This window comes from Drosophila willistoni, chromosome 3R (assembly GCF_018902025.1).
Source record: "Drosophila willistoni isolate 14030-0811.24 chromosome 3R, UCI_dwil_1.1, whole genome shotgun sequence".
Classification (NCBI taxonomy): Eukaryota; Metazoa; Arthropoda; class Insecta; order Diptera; family Drosophilidae; genus Drosophila; species Drosophila willistoni.
In genome coordinates, this window is record NC_061086.1 from 30,135,595 (window position 1) to 30,155,493 (window position 19,899).

General features: G+C 33.1%; 1 protein-coding gene across 1 annotated transcript in view; it reads right to left on the minus strand.

Annotated features, from left to right (window-relative positions):
• The window catches only part of LOC6649577 (tubulin beta chain), a 32,481-nt gene that overhangs the window by 11,391 nt on the left and 1,191 nt on the right, over positions 1–19,899 (minus strand). The window lies entirely within an intron of this gene.

Genomic DNA, 19,899 nt, shown 5'->3' on the forward strand with positions numbered 1-19,899 from the left:
AATCATTGTATCCGTGTTCGTCTGAGGTGTCTGCAAATGTATAGCCCTGTCTCTGTCTCTGTGTGTGTACTTTTGTGCGTGTATTTGTGTTGCATTGCTTTGGCAATCAATGCATATAAATATGAGTGTCCTTTTTACATGGTGCTTGGTTTTATTGCCAATGCCATCAGCATCGTTGGTACCCGTTGTCCTTGCTGCTGCTGTTCCTGCTATCTGTTGTCGATTTATGCGCGTGCATATGCTCGCTCACTCACTCACACATATGTATATACATATGTACATATATATAGCCCAGCACTTTACATGCCGTGAGCAATTTCTGTTGCATACTTTCATGGGCATGCAATTTTTTTCCACGGTATCGTGTTATTTTCCATTTTTTTTGTTGTGTAACGAGGGGGAATAATTGAATCCTTTTAGGTGCTTTCATATATTTATTTTTTCCACTCCCTTCCCATCCCTTACCCCTTTTTTACTTGCCCATCTTTGCCACACGCTGCCGATATGTTTTATTTGTACCAGTGCGAGTATTTTTCTTGCGTGTTTCCTTCTTTTTTTATGGTATATTTTTTTCGCTTCCTTCCTTTTTTTTGCTTTTTTCAACTTATTTTGGTTTGGTCTTGTGTTTTTTTATTGCACAATACGCTTCGTGAAACATTTCACGTTTGTTGCGCATATGAATTTCAAATTTTTAAAAATGTTTCAATCGCTTTTCTTTTGTTCAGCAGGTGTGTGTGTGTACAGGTGAGTCGCTACGTCCACTCGCTCTCTCTCTCCCATTCTCTCTCTCTCTCTCTTCCTCTGTAGATGTGAGTGAATGGCTGTGTGTGTGTGTGTGTGAGGGCAAATGCTAATTGTGAGAAAATCGCAAGGTGTACAGCCGCCCCGCCCACATTGATCGAAATGATTTTTAATGGACTAAAAGGCATCGGCAACTGCCAGAAGGGATATGAATTAATTTGTATTTTTATTATTGTTTTATTATTTTGCCAGGCATTACAAGCTGTCCGTGAACGCTTGAAAGTTAGGAGACTATAGGGGCCGGAGGGAATGGCTTTTGAAATGGAATGTGGATTTTAATTAATGCAATGCCAAACAGCTGCAAACCGTATACAATTTTCTCCCCCATTTTGGACACTTTGATCTGCATAGTCCCATGTACGTGTGCTCTGTCAATCTTGGATTATTAGGGATATTTTATCTCTGGCGACATTAAAATGTCTTTAAATATGCATAATATTGTTTATATGCTTAAAGTATTTATCATCTTTCAACTTTGCCCTCTCCTCTGCCTAGAGTCATAAATACTTTATTAGCCTGGCTAAAGCGCTGATGGCTCCAACCAATAGGGCGAAAAGCACAGCTGGGGAAGGTGAAAGTTTTCATAAAAATATGAAAACGGTTGATTGCACACATTTACATTTACTCACACACACACACACACACACACACACTCATACATATACATATGTTACTCCTTGTAAACTTGTTTCATCTTCTTTTTTTCTCCCACTTTTTGCTATGCTAATCTTAGAGTCGCATAAATGTTTGTTGTTGCGCTTCTTGGGTAAAAGTTTTATTCCTTTATTGGCTTTTAGACATGCAACAATGATAACAAGTTCTATGACAAAAGAAACAAAACAAAAAATAAATCGCTAGCCAAAAAAATAGAAAGAAAGTAGAAACTTTTCAGTTTCAGCCAAAAAAAAAGAAGGAAAACTTTGGGCCCTCACATGGCACAAAATTTCTTTGCATGGAAATATGACACTCAATTGTACGCATCGGTAGATGCTTTCGGGTTACACAATGCCTTTGATTTGACTACGCACAGTCAACAAAAAGCACAAGAAAAAACCTCTAACCACTTGACAAACCTTCAGACTCTGGCACTTATTGCCCATGGGGCATCGAGGTTAGTTGTAAAAGTTCCAAAATTCATAAATATTTTATATAAGCGGCTTCTAAATTATTCGACATATCGTAAAAATATAGTTAGATTAAGATTTAGAGTTCATCTGGGTATCAAAGGGATGGAAAAAGATGGAAAACTTTTTGATTAAGAGATGAGGTTTCTATTCAAACGTTTCTTTTCGGTCCTATCGAACACAGTATTTTGAAAAAGTAACTTAAGTAACATATACTTACTTCTGAGGTTTAGAGAAGTATTGAGTAAATCAATCATAGCTTAGGCAAAAGACAGAAGAATCTTTATCCCTTACCGGATGAATGATAAAGAAGTAAGATAAAAGAAGGACACTTTTTTCTTTTCAATCTCAAATTGTAAGTTCAAAATCGATGTATACGAGATGTATTTGAAATCAATCAGACCTGACTATATAGTTCTCTGCATTTGTCTTAAGAACCATAAACAAATTTAAACACATGCAAACAGAAAGTCACCTTTATAAGGTTCGAATGCGTTTAAAAAGTTTGAGGAAGCCTTCTAAATAAATTAAATTTTTGTACCTGAAAACCTTTGAGACTACCCTCGCATATTAGTTTGACTGCTTCATGTATTTTATAAAGCCAATTGCCGATAAGCGTTTGTTGTTTTGGGTGAACCATTTCAGTTTGATAAAACGAAAGGGCCAAGTTTTAACATTTTTGAAGCATAATTTATTTATGGAAACTTTTAGCATTTGCCCATCTCATTTCTGACGTTTTGCCGGTATGACCTCTGTTTGCTTTTGACAAGACAGCCGGGCGAATGGTCCACTGGCTGTCTGTCCCACTGTTTGTCAGTTTTAAAGTGGGCAAGCAAAGTGGTCGGAGACTAGCAGGAGTCCCAATTTAAAGTTACCTCCAACCAACCACTCTTTAAAAGAGTGTGAGATAAGGACAGAGAGAGAGAGATAGAGAGAGAGAGATAGAGAGAGCGAGAGGGAGACAGAGAAAAAAACAATTACGCTGCCTTCATTTGCTTAAAACTTTTGGTGGCTGCGGTCAAATTGCTTAATTACAAAATTGCGTTCAACTTAAAAGTGCAGAAAGAACAGAAACAGGCAACCTTGCAAAAAAAAAAAGAAAAGAAACACAGTGAAAGTAACAAGAAAAGAGAAAGGGGGAGACAGAAAGAAAGAGAGAGAGAGAGAGAGGGGAAAAGAAAAAGAGAAAATGATCAAATTAAAAGTAAACAAAGAACGGCGCGAGTTGACCAAAGCGGCGCCATTTTGTGGCGCCCGCTTTTTATGTGCCTCATCTCAGTCTTAAAAGAAATCCAAAATTAAAATTCCCAAAGCGTTTGAAGAAACAAAAAATAGAACAAAAAAAAAAATGGATCCCGTGAGCTAAATTTGGCCAAACCGAAGTTTTATATACGCTGTTAATTACTTGACTTTATACCTTTTTAAAGTTGCCATTTTATTCTACAACTTTTGAATATTAAAACCATCACCAAAATTTAATAGCGAAGAACCATCTTGGGGGTTCTGTGATGCATACGTAAGTCGTAACCTTAGGGAAATGAAGATTGAAATAATTCAAAAAGGTAGCATACTTTCAGGAAGACATCTAATTATTATTATTAGTAAATGAATCCAACTAATGTCAATAGTTAATTAACGATAGATGTGTCTTCTTCATCAAAAATATTTTATATACACTTAATAAGATCAAAGTGCTTGCCTAAATGACTCTTTTGGCAAGTGTATCAAGTGAAACCAAGCAAAAGTCAAGTGGCAAAAGTCGCGTATAGTAAAAGAAAAAGGCAAAAAAGAGAGAACAAAAAATAATAATAAACGAATGAAGGAAGAAAAGTCGCATAAATTAATTGCGGCTTCTATGCTGCTATGTAGTTTCGCTTTGTTTCTGCCCGAAACAATAAAATGAGGGACATTTCTATATAGTTTATCTAGGGCCAAAAGGAGCCCAGGATACGCAAAGCAACGGAAATGCATGTCGCACCGGATGTGAAAGAGAGCAAACGTTTGCCACTGAGAAGAAGGACGATGAATAGTGAGGAGAAAGGAAGTGGTGGGTGGTGTGGGGAAATCGGAAAGTAGCTACTTGCTCTGGAATATTAAATTTTTTGTCCTCATGTTTTTTTCGTTCTTCCTTGTTTTTGATGATTTAGCTCGCGGCTCGCATAAATAATAAACAATTGCAGCTATAAATATTAAATAATGCCTAAGATTGGACAAAGATTGTCTTCAGGGTGCGAGATTGTGACAATGTAAAAAGTTTCCTAGTCTCTGATTCAATTTTAAATGAAGACAATTGATTCAATTTAATGCATATAAATATAAAATCGACATCCTGAAGTTATAAAACTTGTGCACTATAAATGTCTGGTTGTATTTATAAATCTCATATCATTTGGATGGCTTTGATGCTCTATCATCTTAATGAATAATTTTTGAGACCTCAATTTGATTAAAGAATTGTTTTTTCATACTTCAGACTTCAAAATGACTTTTCCACAAAGCCTCAAATCTGAAAATGTAAAACTAACGCCGTGTTTGAATAAAAATTTGGTTCTAAAAAAGCCTAAAATGATTTAAAGAGTGGAATATTAGGAGAAGCCGCGCCTCATCATCATCATTTTCTTCCTATATACAAGTTTTTTATGATCAGAAAACGAGCCTATTTTATGACTATTTAATGAGAGAGAGAGATAATTCGAAATGTGATCAGAAATTTTACAAAATACTGATTGTCATTTATACCTTTTTGGTAAGCTGAATAACTTCGTAAGAGTAACTAATATTTATTAGGTAATTTCAATTAGAGAGTTTTATGGGTGAACGAGTCTTGAAATATTTTGATATCATATTTCTTAGGCTATATTATTATTATAGGTATAATTAAATGAAAATTACAGAATTCTTGTATGTTCAAAAAAGTTGTGAAGTTAATCAATTTTCCATTTCCATTACTTCAAAAGGACTTGAAAAGTTTTGATAAGTTGTACTCATTATGCCATCAAGTTATAGCTGAGCTCTACGTTTTATATAGATAAGAAACAACATTTTTACACAAGTCTAGAAATATGTTATTTCCAAAAAAAAAAGTCTAGAACATTGTTAAATTCTTCTTTTGTTTTTAATTTATAAATTTCTCTTGTGCAATGAAAGGTAAAAAATTAAATATTGTATAATGGGCCGTTGAAAGTTATTAAAATTTAATTAAAATAAATAATTAAATAAATAGGACAGGCAAATGCAGGTGGAAGATAAACAAGAATAGCAACTACAACTACATCAGAAACAATAGTAACAACAACAACAACAACAACAACAACAACAATAATAAATGCATTTCTAATTAACATTCAATGCACTGCAAGGCATTAAGCGTAAAAATCATTAAAAATACAAACCACATATGGATTTTAGCAATTACTGAGTTATTTGGCATGATATTAGGCCTGGGTACCCTTAGATAACTTCTTGTCCACACACCCCACATAGATACAAATGTATATGTGTGTTTGTATGTATGTATGTAGGTGGCGAAACGTTGCAAATAGAATTCCAATTGAATTTCGGCCGTTGGCATTAAACTAATTATAAAATAATAAACAGGATTTCAGCGGCATTTCGATCATTCGCCAATTTACAAATGTGCGACAAATCCGTGCGATTTGTGGCCCGCTTAAAATGCATTTCACGTGCCAAGTTAATTTATTTGAATTTTTGCGACAAAAATATATTTTTGGTAAATTTTGAACACCTATGTACACACACACACACACTCGCACACACTTTTCAGTGTGTTGTTTCTGTTATCCATTAGCGTAATGAGCTTTAGCTCCAAGTTGAGGGGTTGAGTGACAAAAAAAAAACCCGCCCAATCGAAATCAAACTTCTGGTCGGGCTCGGTGCAATAAAATAAAATATACCAAAGCACACACGCACACTTGAAACTTAACGGCCGTCCATCGATGGATGACACTTTCCAGCCGTTGGTCATAAACCATTTTGAGCAGTTAGAAGTGGGGGAGAAAATATAAAACTAAAGGGCTTTGCTATAAATTTGGCATAACAGAACATTGAATACCCTTACTGGACTTTAAGCTATGCCAAGTCCTTTGGTTAGTGTGGCTTAAGAGGTAAGACAAAAGCCTTTTCTACTGCGTTTGATTCCTTTTAGATATTTGTTGATTTGTAGAATGTAGCTAATAGTTATTAGTCCTTTAGTTTTGTTAGAGTATATTTAAAATAAAAGCCACCAGACAGGACATATCTACATATGTATCCTGCTATCTGGCTGCAGCTGGGCCAGGATCTAAACTTGAACTGCTCAAAAATGCAATTTATATGCGCACAACGCAAATAACGAATTGTACCCTAAACTACGCTTTATGCCGAGACACACAGAGAGATAGCTGGAGAGGGAGAGGGAGAAAGCGGGGACATCCCAATGAATTGAATGAGCCAGTAGTACGTAGGCGTTCTGTGTAATAATACTAAAAGGATCTTGTCACTTGTCGACCGTTGACAGCCATTTCATGCCGTTTAGAATATAAAGGGTTTCGTTCGCACACACAACACAAGAATGTAAACGAGTGAAAACAAAAATACGAGCAACCATAAATTCTGGCATTAAAAATCAATCAAGTAAACAGCCATATGCAATATATATGAGCCATCAAGTGCTCGAACAAAAATATAATACTAAAGATTAAAATACATTCCCAAAAAGCCTTAAGCCTAATAAAAGAATTTCCATTTCGAGTGGAAATTTGTGAATGTTTTTAAAATGCATTGCAAATCTTAAAGCTAATGCTAAGGTCCCATGCTGTTTTAGTTAATAGTATCATTTAATAAAATTAAAGATTAGTTTTGTTTAGTTGACCATTTCATTTGAAACACTGTAGCAATAGATAATAATAATTTCTCAGCCAATTCAATGCTCATATTTAAAACCCAACAATGGCTAAAGAATTTTCGAAATTCAAAGTGCTTAATGAATGTAATTCTAGAAATGGATAGGTTTCTAAAAACTTGTTACCGCACTTTAACAACAAATTACAATGCACTAGCAGGTTTTTTTTTTCTGTTTGAAGGTCTCACATTGGTATGCAAAGCAATCCTGGATGTGGGCATAATTAAGGTCATGTTGGCATGGAAATGAAGCAATTGGCAAAGTTGCCACAATTTATAACTCTATATAACGATACCTACATAACGTAACGTACGTACGTATGTATGTGTAGCTATATATGTATGTATGTATTTGGGTATTGTGCACCGGATCAATTTGGTGGCACGTGTTAATTTCGAGGCAAGTTCGGTATGCCAGAAAAATGCAATTTTTCGCCCCAATGTGTAATTTACCTTTTATATGTAAATATGTCTAGTGTGTGTGTGTGTGTATGTGTGTGTCAGCTGCATTTGCAATTGCATTAATCGTCAAGTGCATCAATTTAAATGTGGCCACTAATTGTCATTATCAGTGCGTGGCCTTTTTTTTTTGGTTTTAATTTGTTATTCTTTATGCTTTGCTTTTTCTCTTCTTTTTGTTGTTGGTTTTTTATTTTTATTTATTTATTTTTTTTAAATTGTCATTAAATTAAATAGTGAAAACTATATGAACTATACTTTAAATTCTTGACATTTACCTGTAATTGTCTAATCATTTAATTAAGAGAATTTTCTTTCCAGACAACATTTGAATCTCGTTCGTCAAATATTTGTTCATTAGTGATGGTCAGCGGCTTTGGGTTTTGTGTATGTGTGCGAGTTTGTGTGTGAATATGCGCTGCTTGCATACAAGGATAACGATGACGCAGTCTAAGTGCAACATCAAATAGCTTATAATTAAAATTCGTCTAACTCATGCGCATAGCACAGAAGGTTAACCAAAAAGTTTACCAATATTTAGAAAATTAAACTAATGTTAAAAAAGCTTTTTTCTATAGTAATCCATTTTAGTCTATGTCTTTTTGCGAAACGACCGAGAAAGGACTCTAAGTTGATCGCTGGATAAATGAAGTTCTAGTCAAAAGCTCATAAAGGGATTCGTATACCTAAATAAAAACTGATTCATTTCCTTCTCCTCATATATACAGCAAAATATCCTTTCTATTTGATTAATACTTAGATTATAAGTGATGAAAATAATAATACACTTATCTTCTTGACAAAATAGTTTGAGTTATCCTTAATTTAGCAGCGATAAAGTATAAGAAGTGCGAGTAAGCGAGTAAGCAGCTCATCATAGGAAACAAACAAAAAGAATGAATAAAATGCGAACTTCTTAGTTTTAATGGAGAGCTCTGATTTGGAATTCTTGGCTAAAATATATTATATCAAAAGAATGGGGCTTTTAATCAAGAACTACCAGATTGGTTCATCACAAAGTTGTCACTTCAATGTTTATAATAGAAAAAATTGCATTGAAATTCCTATTGTTTATTTAACGTTTAATATTTTCCTTACATTTAACTAACAATTCTGGTAATAAAAACATATCGCAACGAACCAAACTCATCTCGTTAATGCTAAATGCCAGAGGAATAGGAATTGCATTTTGCAGGTTAACCAGAGACTGGCAGCTGCCAGTTAGGCCAGTTGGTCGAAACATTGCTGTGGGGCACATTCGGGTGGGGGGGGGCAACTTGAAATGCAATTGCTTGGTTTTTCTAACACATATCCATACATATTATTATAGTCGTAGTCCAATTGTGCGTACAGCTTCATTTACATATACACATGCGGCTGACAAACAATTTCAATTGAGATTTCAATAATTGTCGATTTAGATATGTAAATATTTATTGTATATTTGCTATGGTTGACCTGCAATTATTGACTTAACTAATGTGAATGTTGCTATATATGTAGCAATATATATTTATATATGTATGTATATATATATACCGTATATGTATATTGATATTGTGTGGCTAGCTTCGAGGTAAATATCAATATTAACATTGGCTATAGAGTTGGCTAAAATTGATTTGTGCCCAGGTGTCGAAATGCTATTCACGATGATCTATGCATCTGTTTGCCTAGATTTATATGTTTGGTATTTTGTTTTTGTTGTTCTTTATAAATGCTTAAAATATATACGAATAAACCGTTGCTTTAAGCAACAGAGGGAATATATGACTGTCTTTCTCTGTCTCTCTCTCTCTCTTAGTAGCTCCAAAGTGTTGCTGCGTGTCTAAGTTGTGTTTGTTGGCCCGAATGACTGGCTCGCTGACTGGTTCAGTGGCTGTCTGGCTGGCTGACTCCCTGAATCAACCTCAAACTGATGTGTTTGGATGGGTAGGCAGCAATAATATTTGCTAATGGCCACAATTTGAGTGCTGCCCATTCTCAAGCATCCTTGGCATCCTCTGCAATCGTTTTGCATGCCGCCGCAATATGTTTTATGATCTTTGTATGCATATAAATGACTACAACTTGCACTTTATCATATAGTATGTATATACATATATACTTATACATTCACATGATTTGCCCTCCTGCCTTGGGGCAGAGAGGGTAATAATAATAATAATATTTATATGGCAACGATATGAAGTTGATGCCATGAAAAGCTAAATAAATAAACAGTGTCAGGCCAGAAACAGGATGTGAGCAAACATTTTGAAAAGACGCTCCCGTTTGCTGATAGGTACGCACACACACACACACACTCTCACACAAGTGTTGTTGATATGAGCTCATGTGGCCTCAAGTGGCAAGTGCCAACCCCAACCTTTGTGTTCATGGCTTTCCCATCTGAGGCATTCCAATCATTAGAAATACTAACAATAATGTACACGATTTTCAAACATTCTAAGAATCTTAGCATAATATTATACTTAAAAGAGCAAAGAACTTTTAATGCTTAATCATTTGAACCATTTTTAAAACTAACTAACTATCTAGTGATAAATAATGCTTGACTTTTGCCTTTAAATAGAAAAGCTTGGATGTATAAATAAGTTCCACTTTCCATATTTTATGAAAGGCGTACAAAAGGAATGTTTTCAATACATTTAACAAGCGGTGGAAAATATATTTCCGTTCATTAACCGTTTGCATTTTTATTTAAAAGAGAGAACCAAACGATTTTACTTTCTTCAAATTTCTTTGAACGTATTCTTACCCAAAAAGAGTTATGTCGTTGCTTTTATGAAAATAAATATAAGAAATATAAAAGTTTATATTATTTTTAACTAAAGTTGAGATAAATCTTGGCAACAAGCCGCCCAAATACTTTTCTTTAGAGTAAAAAGTGTAAAAGCCTTTGCTGAATATCTACAGAACAAAATCTATTGCCTACTATTTAGGGCTTCTAACTCGAAGGTTTTATGCAAAATGTGGATTGTTTAAATATATTTCGTTACGATATTGCGAACAAATTGTCAGAAAACTTTTTACTTTTGCATTATATAACAGACAGTAACCAGCATTATGCCGATTGAGATCAAATTAATGCATCTTTTGCCTGAATTTTATGGATTACTCAAATTAATATGGGCATAAAAATGAAAATTAATTTAATTTAAAAACTTTTTTGGGTAGTTATTATATAGTTTATCTTTTTTGTTTTGTTTTTGGTTTATCAACAGCTTGCCAACCGCATAGCATTGCTCATATATCATTTACGTTTTTGTTGTAATAACATTGGCGAAGGTTTTGTAAATGTCATGTAAAAATATTTTTATGCAACATGTGTGGTATTTTTTTGGTCTCTCATTGATGCCCGCGATGTAACTGAAGCCTTTATTAAGTGCGAGTCAAATGAATCACAACGTTTTATTAATGACAACACAAATAGTTATTGTTTTTTTTCCTCAAGTGCCACTTTACTAGCAAAATTATGAATATTTAAAAAATAAAAAATGTAAAATTTTAATGCATTTATTCTATTTATTTGGATTTATTTATTTATCAAACAAACTTTTGCTTCGTCTGCATTTTTACTGATAAAAATTGGTCATATCTTTCTTGTAATATCCCATTACAATATTTTTATGCTCCAACATTTTTGAATTAATTTTTATTACATTGGTGCGTGAATTTTTGTTTTGCCCATTTGATCATCTGATTGTTTACTTAATGGCTATTTTTTTTTTGTGTTCTTTCTTTTTTGCATTTTAAATATATTGTTTGCCATTTGGCGGCCAAATATAGTAAAGAATGTATACATACATATGTATGTATGTATGTAGAAATATATATGCGCATATGTGAATAAATGCACATGTATATGCAAAAATCCAATTAATATTGTTTGCTAAATAAACCCTCAATGAAATGTTATAGGTTATTGATTTTTACTTTCTTGTAAATGGCCAAATTACAAAAACTAATTGAATTTTTTTTTTTTTTCTCTGCAAAAAGTAATTGTTAGATATGAAATCAAATAACATTAGTTCTTGACTAGTAAAATGGATATAAAACTATGAAATATTTGATGAAAAGAAAATATTAAGTTAGCCTGCTTAAAAGCTTTATTAGAAGAGTTTCTCTCTTGTCTCTTGGTCATCCAAACCTAATAGACCACAAATTTCAATTATAATTTAATATATTTGATTAGAATGTGCGCAAATAAGCAATTGCCAAACGTATGAGCAAAACATTTCTATTTTTCAATTCGGATTCGGTGTGCGAGCTGAAATTATTTTTGTCAAATTTTTGGTCAAACATTTTTTTATTCTCTAACCATTTATTTGGCTCAGTTATTCGGTAATTTGTGGTTTTAAGTTTCTTTCAGCCAAATAGCGCTAGCACCTGCCATAAATTATAAAACCGTTGCTAAAGTTTCAAGGACGTGCAGCATACGTATACGCCCATTTGCACACACTCACCACACACACACACACACACACACAAACGCACACTCACACAAATGATAAATATTTTGACCACATTGGTTTTTAATGAGGTTTGTCGCATTCGTTGTTCACTCGTCGTTTTTTTTGGCTTTTCTGCATATTTTGTTTGTTTAATTTGGAATGGCATTTTGCGTTTATTTGGTTGCAAAATTTCTCAATGCAATTTGCACAAACAAAAATGTTTTCACATATATATATACAGTGGTGGTCAGCGGGTTAGCCCCTTTTTTTTTGTTTGATTTTAAATTTGATTTTCTCGGCTCCTAAGAAAGTTAATGAAGAAATTTTTTCAGTAATTTGTTGGTTATTGTATTTAGATGATGACACGTAATTATTGTCATGCCAGCTTTCGGCGTTTTTTTTACAGGTGCGTTTGAAAAAAAATAGGCCCCCAAATGCTGGCCATTAGTTTAGCCCGGTCTTTCCAAAATCTTTAATATTATAGTTAGACATGTGTATTCTTTGAAGAAGTTGTAGATCTAGGTAATCTAAGATAAACTGCATACCAAAAATTTTCATTTTAGCCCCAGTATTCGTTTTGGGGCCCATCGAAATTTCGGGATTTTGTATGTAATTCTTGAGGTCTCTTTGTTTGATGACGTTTTACGATACCAATTTAAACTAAAGTAATATTTTCTTATTCTAAGTATTAAACTGAATTGAATTTCCCGTCAAATGATACATGTTTCATAAAAATCCGACAAAAATTAGATTGATTTCATCGCCCATACTTTAAAAAAAACTAGGTAAGCAAAATTTCCCACACATCCTCCATCTCTTTCTTTGCACGCATGTATGGGAAATTTTTTAAATTTATTTTACCTGGTTATTTTTTAAAGTATGGGTGATGAAATCAATCTAATTTTTGTCGGATTTTTATGAAACATGTATCATTTGACGGGAAATTCAATTCAGTTTAATACTTAGAATAAGAAAATATTACTTTAGTTTAAATTGGTATCGTAAAACGTCATCAAACAAAGAGACCTCAAGAATTACATACAAAATCCCGAAATTTCGATGGGCCCCAAAACGAATACTGGGGCTAAAATGAAAATTTTTGGTATGCAGTTTATCTTAGATTACCTAGATCTACAACTTCTTCAAAGAATACACATGTCTAACTATAATATTAAAGATTTTGGAAAGACCGGGCTAAACTAATGGCCAGCATTTGGGGGGCCTATTTTTTTTCAAACGCACCTGTAAAAAAAACGCCGAAAGCTGGCATGACAATAATTACGTGTCATCATCTAAATACAATAACCAACAAATTACTGAAAAAATTTCTTCATTAACTTTCTTAGGAGCCGAGAAAATCAAATTTAAAATCAAACAAAAAAAAAGGGGCTAACCCGCTGACCACCACTGTATATATATGTTTAAATGCACATGCTGATTATTTAATATTTTTGCGAATTGTTTTTGTTAATTATCTTTCGGATACACTTGTCGCTTGCTATTTTGTGGTTAATTTCGGTTAAATATACTTTTCTGTTGCATGCTTATCGGCGTTGCACCGCATAAGACAACAAATTACAAATTGTAAATCCAATTGCATGAATAATTTAAGGGCTGCCAGGCAAAATCTGCTTTTATACCCTTGAAAAAAATAAACATGAACAAATAATACAAATTCATTCACTGTGGGAGGAGAGTTTGAGTCTTTTAGAAACAAATTTTGCAGACTGTACAAAAGTTAATTAAACTGAGTGAATGAAATTTTTAAACTCTTTAATTTGAAATATCAAAAACTTTACTTCAATGTTTCAGGAACTTTCCTAAGGACTAAGTAGTAAACTTTTTAGGAATTTCCATTATTACAGCTTGACATTTAAAAATCGGATCAAAATTTCATTAAAAAAAAGAGTAAATTTGTTGCAGATTAAACAAATTTTGCGAATGACATTAGCTTGAGTAAATAATAATACTTCATAAATAACAATAACTTCAAAATAAATTCTAGAATATTATTTTAAAGTTTTCTTTTTGATATTAAATCTAGCCAGCATATGGTCAATATAACAAAAAGAATCATTTAATGGGGAAAAAATGCAAAAGTTCTTCAATTAGTAGTCTTTGTTTAAAGGATGCCAGATTACAGAGTATTAAAACTATCGACTATATTTAGGTCTTTAGGGGGTCTTTCCTTAGGTCTTTCCCCAGATTTAGTTGATAGTTGTGTCTATAGTTCTGATCCCTAATGCGTATAACTACTGTAAAGGGTATAAATTATATCGTTAATACCAAATGAAAATAGTTTTGGGCTGATATTTATTATGCTTGATGCATTTAACAATATTATTGTGTAAATACAAGATTACAAAATAGCAACATTTTACAATAAATGGGCGTGGCATTTGGCTTGTGGGAAAATGTGCCAATGGAACGGTGTAAAAGTGGGCAGAAAAAACAATTACAAATTTCTGGCATATTATTTCAATAATATAATATTACCAAAAAGTAATTGAAAATGTCGAAACAACAAAGAACAATACGATGGGCCAACCAACACTTTTCCTTCATCTCGTATGGGACATGGGGCAGGCAGGGAAACTGGCAGGCAGGTTAAAAAGCAGACAGAGACAGAGGCATTAAGAGCAACATGAGAAATTAATGGGCAAAAGAGCGGAATGCTTTTTAAAAGTGTTAAATAAATAACAAATAGCCATTTGCCGGTGTTGCACATCTGGCCAACCTGTCGCCTCAGCCGCTCCAAGCGGCTTATGCATGGCCACAACTGTAGCATGCGGGCCAAATTGGACACCTCGAAGAGCCTTTGTCTCTGCCAAGAGAGAGAGAGAGTGTGAAGTAGGAAGAGGAGGAAGTAGGAAGAAGCCTTTTATGCAATAATACATACACGTACATGGTTATTCTATTTACATTCATATGTAGCTACGTGTATATGGCTATTATATTTACTTGTGTATGTGTGTGTGTGTGTGTGTGAGTATTTGTATTTTCTAATATTTATGCGCATTTTCCTTTTTTTTCATTTTTCATCAATTTGCATGCGCGGTGTTCAAGCTCAAAGCAGAGCGTAACGAAGCACAAAGATATACATAAATAAGTAATTTTTATATTCCATCAAGCTCAACAAAATGCTAGCAAAGCGAGAGTGGGAGAGAGAAAGAGTATGTGAAAAATATTTATAAAAATTCCCTTTTGTTTATTCATAATCAGTTTGTGCAACGAAGCAGCATTTCGGGCCGTAGGGGTTATGCTTTCTCCGTTTTCCCCCTTTGCCAAACTTCCCCCTTATCAGTCACTTTACCCTTTTTTTTTGCCACTCATAGAGTATTGCATAGCGCTAGGCGCAAGGTTGCCATAGTAGTAGTATCTACCTCTCTCTCTCTCTCTCTTTCTCTATTTGCTATGTGTGTGTGTGTGTGTGTGGGAGTGGCTTTTGTGTAAACCTTATTTGGTATGCATAAACGCATTTTTATGTAAATTGAAAAATATTTCGTAAAACAAAATTTGTTTTTTATTTTTTGCATTCCTATGGATTTTTTTTGGTACTACCTTCATTTTGTTGTTATAGTTGTTATTTTGTGGCTTGGTGAATACCACGGTAATTGTTTCGAGGGCATCTCTATTGACCGAAACCTTGCACATGCAACTAGATGCTGCCCACTTTATGAAACAATAAACTGTTTTTTTCCAAGCACTTAAATATATATATATTTGTATATACTGACTGCAAGATCAATTAACTGTGACTAAACCCAAATAAATAAACACCAACAAATTATTTTTATAGATCAAATATGTTTTATCATCTATGATGGGATTTTATGTTCATCCTTCTTTTCCAGTTAAGCAGAGATTTGTTTAGGGTTTGCTGGCTGAACTAAATATCATTCGAAACAGTTTATTTCGACTTTCGAGTATCTTTATAATGTCTTTTGGGATACTTTGGTTATTATTTGTTTATGGATCAACTTTAAAAAGCTAATGTCATGCTTATATTGAAATTTGCGAATTTTACTGTATATTTATTTGTCATTTTAAGTAAGGGCATTGTGGGATAATAGAACTATCTAGGCAGAACAGTGGGCAGTTGTTGTTTCTACGGGCAAACATAGTCCAAATATCCTTGCCCAGGTTTATAGCTAAACTGCAGTGGCGCAGCCAAGCTCAGGGATAAAAGCAAGGACTGTGTAACCATAGCATCATCTCTAACTGAAACTAGAAACTACTATATCATTAACAAGTTAGGCATGTCATGCATATAATATTGGCCCCAGCTCACTTCCTGGCTAAACTGCATCACCAACCGCTATAATAGATTCCCTTGATCTAATTTTGGCTTAAAGTCTTCTGTATATGAATTTATTTACTTCGAGCATTATTTTTCTTGGTATTTGCGATTTTCAAGGCAACATTTGAATGGTTAAATGGTGCACTCAAACATTTCTTAACCATTTATTGTACAAATTTGTTCATTTTTTCTTCTTTGTAATGTATAATCTTTCCAAAAGCATCATCACGTTTTAATAAATATATATATATGTATCTGGGTCGCTTCTTACATTCACATATACAAATGCCTGGATATCAGAATGTTGAATATGCCAATTGAATTATCAATTGCTTGTTTTTACTTCAACCATTCGACAAGTAACCATCACCACAGCTACCACACTGTTAAAAGCCACATGAAAATTGCATTTGCATATGGCCAGGCGCATTACCTAAGAGTAAAGCACAACATGAGCTCCATACACAAGCACACTCACACTCACACACACACACACACACATACACTGATACACATATACAATTCCCCATCTATGGTGTAAGCATAAAGAAATTATGGCTCGATAGTTGCCAAACGAAAGCCAACGATATCGATAATTCAATTTTCTGCATTATTTTTGGCGTTGCAATGATGATGCTCCGCCATTATAAGCTAAATAAATGTATCCTGAGGCGGCCAACCAACGAAAGGCGGGCAAATTTGCATGCCATGCCGTGCCATAAAAGACATGTTGGTTCTATCTCCAGACTTTGGCTTATACGAATGCACTTGAAAAAATTTTTAAAACCCAATGTGAATAGCAAATTTCTTAAATTTAACGTTGAATAAGGAAACTAAATTCTAATTCTGTGAATTCTTGGCAAAATGTTCCAATATTTCGCTAGAAAGGAAACCAACAAATCCATACCAAATTTGGGACATTTTTTATAGTTTATTTTTTAGTTTTTAATTATTAAAAAAATATGCAAACATATATGGAAAGTATATGAAGTAATTTTTTGTAATTTGAAACATCAGAGTAATAATTTGCATTTCATATTTCTTAATATTCCTTTTAGTTTAGTTTTTTAAGGTGGTGGTTAAAAGTTGCTTTGGGTCACTTTTTTTGGTTTAGATCTATCAAGTCTCCATATCTTAAAAATGACATAATTTTTCCCTGAGTGTATTGTATTTCATACTCTTTAATTTTATTGTCTGTTGCTTGGTGGCTTGCTTGGTATGCTCGCTCTGGCCCGTCTATAAATTTAAGTCATACTTTTTTTTCACTTTTTCTGTTTTGTTCTTGTATTTTCTTTGCTTCGTGTCTTGCTCTTTTTAAGGTCGTAAATAGATTTTCTTTGTTATTGTTCACAAAACAAAAAAAAAAAAAACAAAAAAGCGCAAAAAAAAGAAGAGAAAATGATTTAAGGAAAATTAGGTTTATGTAAATAATGAAAAAGCGTTAGCTGCAGGCCATAACGGAGGAAAGGCAAAAAATATCCATGCATTTCTCATGCCTGTCTCATGTGTGATCAATTTAAGCCAAGCCAAAAGCATATTGAAAATTTAATTTAATTGAAAAAGTGCAAATCGTTTTCTACTTTAAAAACGACATTGAAGTCTTTTTAATTTACATATGTTACTAACTATATTTGCTTGTGTGTGTGATTTTTTTTAATATTTTATTTTATTCAAATTAAAAGCTTTTTATTTATGTGTATTAGCAGTAAATATTTCAACGATTCGCTAATCTTTGTCTATTTCCCGCAGTTTTTCGTTTATCAGCAAAGCAATTAGTTCCAAAAATATTGCAGAGAAAAATAATAAAAAATCCATTTATGCTGTGCATAAATTTCAGTTTTCACTGCATTTGTTTACATATTTTACATGTTTACATATTTTTTTCCCAAAAAGGGTATATTGAAATATTTAAAAAGTTAAAAAATATCTAGCTAAAGGAGAAAAAAAGAAATCTATAAGATATTTTTGAAAATGTTTTCATTGTTAAAGATGATTTAGAATGCTTTAAACCTTTGAGTTGAAGCCTTTTGAAAGGGCATTGAGACTTCGGTATTGCCACAATTCGTTTGTCTCTTTTGGATTTGCATTGTTTTTTTTTTAGTTTTATGCTACTTTTGCATATTTATTATTTATTTATTTATTTTAGCTGGCAACAATAATTCACACTGACAGCCAATTAATCAGAAAAGGACATTCAATTAAAGTACAAAATGTTGTTCAAAAAAGAAACATGCACAAATAAATAAATATGGCCGGCAACAAAATATGTTATTATAAAAATTAATGCAACAACAAACAGATTTTTTGTTGTTGTTCATTTCTTTTTTTTTCTGTAATCTATTGAGTTCGATAAGTTCGTCCATGTTGACCAAATTGCATAAATAATGCATCTTTTTTTTAGATAAACTTTAAATTAACAAAGGTTTGCAACAATGCTGGCAAATACTATGTGATATATGACTATGCGCCAACATATTTATGTATGTGTATATGTATCTCTATGAGTTGGCCCATTGATGGGAACAAAAGACTGGCTTGGCTTTTGTTATGCCAAAGGGCCAACTAATTAACGGCAGATTGCGCCCACAAAAAGTGGGGCGAGTCAGAAAAATATGAAATATGTTTATGATTTGCATTAATTTGAAGTGCAAAACATGTAGGGGAAATTGCCACTGTGAAACTATTGTAGAAAGTATCTGCACAGTAAGAAAATCGAATGGCAAAACCAAACAGAAAAACATTAACAAGAATCTCTTTTGCTTATGGACACAAAGTTACCTTATAAATCGTCGTTAATTGGGTATCTTGATTGATTTATGAAATATGAAATTTATTAAAAAAAACATCTGACCAATTTTATAATACCCTCTGCAAGGGTATAAAAAGACACACAAAGTGTTTAGACTGTAACTAAATTTTTGATTATGTTGTAAGTGTTTCATTTCACTTGGAGGATCGTGCGAGAGTTTGAATTTGGTTTTACTTTGCCTTTGTCGGTTGAAGAAATTAAAGAATTTTAAAATGACATATTAAGAATAACATCGCCCAATAAACGATCTCTATAAAGTGAATAATTTTGTTCAGTACTCATTACTTAACTATTAACTGTCTCTGAGGGAAAACTTTATCAGATTTATTGTTACTGTTATTTAATCTAATTATTATTTTGCAATGACTTAATAAAGCAACGTGTACTAAGTGTCTAATCTTGTAATGCAGTTTACTATATTGAAAAGTGTCATTCTTAGTGCTGAAACTGGAATTCTCGTGACAAATCTTGTTCTCTTGCCCTATTCGATGTAGAACCAAACGTCTTTATGTGTTAGTTAGGGATTAATATACCCACTCATAATTTTCTTATAGGGTATAAGAAGAATTGTGTCAAATGTCAATGACTGAATTTTCCATGGCGTGGCAAATTGTGCGAGTTAATGTAAATGGGTTAAATTAACTTAGAGCCGAACAATAAGCACTAAGGGGCATTTGGGTTGATGCAAGTAAATAGTGGATATTAATATACTCTACATTAATCATAGTCTCACTAACTGAGCAACATTATGTAATTTCTATTTTTAGACTATCGACTATCTTTTGTCACTTATGTTGAAAATATTGTAAACAAGTTTACTGATTAGAGTCAAGAAATTTGTGGCTGATAACAGAAGGCGGCTTCAATATATGGCATTTGCACAATTCTAATTTCCACTGTGTCATAGTTTATGAGTATATCGAGAAACCAGATACATTAGCTACAAGATACAAGCAATTGCTAAGCATGTACGTGTATAGCGGCAAGGTCTATCCTAAAAAAAAAAAAGAGACTCATTATAAACTGGGTTTGCCCCTTTTTCCTACTCTT